Source organism: Amphimedon queenslandica, unplaced genomic scaffold (assembly GCF_000090795.2).
Source record: "Amphimedon queenslandica unplaced genomic scaffold, v1.1 AMPQUscaffold_11645, whole genome shotgun sequence".
Classification (NCBI taxonomy): Eukaryota; Metazoa; Porifera; class Demospongiae; order Haplosclerida; family Niphatidae; genus Amphimedon; species Amphimedon queenslandica.
In genome coordinates, this window is record NW_003548113.1 from 1 (window position 1) to 3667 (window position 3667).

Here is a 3667-nt window from a genome sequence, read left to right on the forward strand (position 1 = left end):
AGTCCGCACTAATTTTAATTTCTTAATTGAAAGTGGGTGTGGTCACAATGTATAAAATGGCGGCCGTCAGCAAGTCTAAGCTTACTTGCAGCAAACAGTCAGCAAGATAGTACTAAACTGCTGTCCAAAGACTTCTCTAGCAGTTAGCCTAGGTTAACAAAGCAGATGACAATCTTCTTCATTCAGTGACTGCTTCTAACTGTAAGCAAGATAACTTTACATGTGGCTGCAGAGTCAGTGATGAAGCAATTTAAGCAAGATTAATGCAACAAGATCTACTGTATTAGAGAATTTAAACTTGTACAATTGCTTTGCTTGCTCATACATGTAGATCACAGCACGTAATCTATAGCTTGCTTAGGCTCATCCTATTAATTCTTCTAGCCTGGAAGTTATTAATACCAAATGATCAAAAATGCTAAATTAAGTACCAGCCAAATGTCAGTTTCATGAAAATCGCTAAAATAAGTACACGCTAATAATTGTCTCCTTAAGGTATTTTGATTCATCAGGATGAGCTGGTCTACCAGTAGGAGCTAACAGACAATACATGGCAGTGTCTTCAATCTTATACAATATATGACCACCAATATTAGCAACACTATGGGGGAGGAGGGGTGGAGCCTGTTGCCATGGTGATGATAATAACTCACGGTTTTCGTTTGGTGACGAGAATAATGTAATAGCCTTCAAGAAATCTGATAAAACCTAAAATAATGAAGAATTTATAATAATAGTTTCATGTAAAGAAACTTTTAATATTGAGAATAAATGACAATGTAATAAATAAATATATAAAAATTGGTATTTTTATACATGTATGTGTACATGTACTAGTCCTTGTATAATACAGTCCAGCATAGGGTTGTACATGTACATGTTACATGTACATGTACTCCTGTAAAAGTCTTTTTAGACAGTTGCAGTTTAAATAATGAAATTTAATGTCAATTATCTATTACAAATTTTCATATTAATATTACTGTACATGTAATTAAACTGCTTGTATAAGTCTCTTTTTAAACACTTACCAACAATCCCAAAAGCTGATGCCACTTGCTGTAGTCCTCCTTTATAACGAGTGGTGAAGTTCTGATTGGCACTCTCTAACATTGTAAGGGTCTCTTGAACCTTAACAGATAATCATACACTATCAATAAACCTTTTCTCTCTCTCTCTCTCTCTCTCTACCTCATTTTGTTGATAATCTTTCTCATCTCCTTCCAGCAGCTCCTGATTGTATTCTATCAATCTTTAACATACGACAACTGAGGCCATCATTAGTAGAGCCAACAGTATAAGTCTTCTACAAGGAGACAGAGATTACCAATCAAATGCTTCCCGTTTCTCGTATTGTCATGGTAACAAAGAATGTCCATTTCCTTTAAAACGTTATCCCAATTAAGTATGTGAAATGAAGTACAAGAAATTCCTCAATGGCCAGCCTGCATTAGAATCAAGAGTACTAGGGTCACAGAAACCAATCATTAATCTACCGTTCCCTTCTTTAAAAACCTTTTCAAAACCCGTCAAAAGTTTCAAAGTTAATTTAGAACCTTCTTAATCGACTAGAAAGGACCCAACACTTTTGTGTTCCAATTGAAAGTCGTCATAACGAGAAACCAAGTGCTGGAGGTCGGAGTTTTTAAAAAGAGCATCCAAACGACTAATAGATCTATAAGTGAATGGACTGGAGGGAGAGAGGGCTGGAAATTCGAACCAATAATTGAAACTATATTTCTTTAAGTCAGCGTACGTGAGTAACAGGAATGACGTCAGGAATGACGGGTTTTTGAGGCAATCACCATTTTTAAATGATACTCTCCAAAATGAGACGACCACAGGTATCAAGTAACTCCTTCTTGTCAATGTTGTTGAAGGAGGCGATTGTGTTCATGTTTTGTAGGAGACCAGGAGAAGGGAAGTCTAGTCCAGTAGGCTGGTATCCCACATCAAAAGTAGTATAATCCAGGGATAGGAAAGGAGTCCTAATGTTCCTGTAATGTAGTTCCCATAGCTGCCCCTGATAGGGACCGGGTCCTCTCTTAGCTGATAATCTTCAAGTTTCCTCTTCCCTAACTCCTGCCACTACCCCGGGTCAAGGCTACTGATGAACGGGAGGAACTGGTACACGTTTAGAACTTTCACCCTCACAACTGGCCACCATTTTGATCCTAGCAACCACGCCATTTTCTCCAGCAAAGTTGAGCCTAGTCTCGCTAGCCAGATTTATTCGGTAAATTAGAGTCTGGCTAGCGAGACTAAGTTGAGCCAACGTTTTATGACGTCATCTTACCATTGTATATATGCAAGCATATTGTGCATGCTTTTTTAGTGACCAAAATAAAATTTGCCATATTTACATGCTTACCAGTGATATAGTATTTTTTTCAAGAATTTTAAAATTTGGTAATACAGGAATGTAACAGAACACAATTACTAGATCTACATCATACATGGACTGATGCAGTGCAATGTAAATGTGCATATCTTATATACTTACAGCCCTTTGCACAAAACTTGCCACCACCAGTTACAGTCACGTGGTGATTAGCCATAGGCTTGACTTAATATTTTTATCAAGTCACGTGATCAGACTGGTGCAAGTTTTGTGCAAAGGGCTGTATAATCACTGGACAATAGACTCATTACAGTACTAATAACTGATGTTATATATTCTGGTAAAGAGATAAAGATGGAATCATTTCTTGCTTAAGGCTCACCCCTTTAAAAACAACTCATAACACAAGCACTAAGTTTATTCACTACTTTTATAGTGTTGTTAGGTTACTGTAGCCTGGGAATTTTCTCCAAAACATGACTTTAAAATCACCCCAAATTTTTATCACATTTTCTGATACACATTGACGTCCTTATGCTGTGTAGAAAGTTGAGCTAATTCAGACTTCAATTTTTAGGTCATGGCCCTTTTAATAAAATACCAAAATTTTGAATAATATTGAAGGCTATAGCTTGGCTATTCAAAAAATGACTCCAAAGTTACCTCAAACTTTTGTTACATTTTTTGAAATACAATGATGTCCTTATGCTGTGTAGAACATTTGAGTTGATTCCGACATCAGAGCATAAGGAATGAAGTAGTGTATTGGAGTCTGATTATGTCAGACAACTGGGACACTGGCAGGAAAAATACAACAGACTTTGACTTGAAATGCTCATCATTGACAAATACTGCATTGAGATTGTTAGCGACAGCTTGAGAAACTGGGTTGATTCTATCATCAACGTATGTGAGAGCTAATAATGATGAGAAAATCCTGAGGATTGGCTTAGAATCAATAAAGACAACATTAATCTTCTAGATAATATAAAATGAGACTCATATCATAGAAATATCTCAAAGCTTGTTTAGCATCTTCCTCATTTATCCCGTATCTTTCTCCAATAAATAAAGGTTCCTTAACTGATACAATACTCTGCTTATTGGGCAAAGACAGCTCAAACACAAACCATCAAATGGTATTTTAGGGTCAAGCAAAGCATGAGAACCATGAAACCATAATTGGCTTGCAAACAATCTCTTCACTGTATTTAGCTCTTTCTTCTGATGCATGCAGCAATCATGTTGACAGGAAATGTGATAAAATTATCAGATTGATGAATAACACAATTTTACAAATAAGATTCTAACAAAGACATGAAGACT

General features: G+C 36.3%; 1 pseudogene; it reads right to left on the reverse strand.

Moving 5' to 3' along the window:
- Nucleotides 1–28: 28 nt before the first annotated feature.
- On the reverse strand, nt 29–2206 carry LOC109589089 (ubiquitin-like modifier-activating enzyme ATG7; annotated as a pseudogene).
- Nucleotides 2207–3667: the final 1461 nt, after the last annotated feature.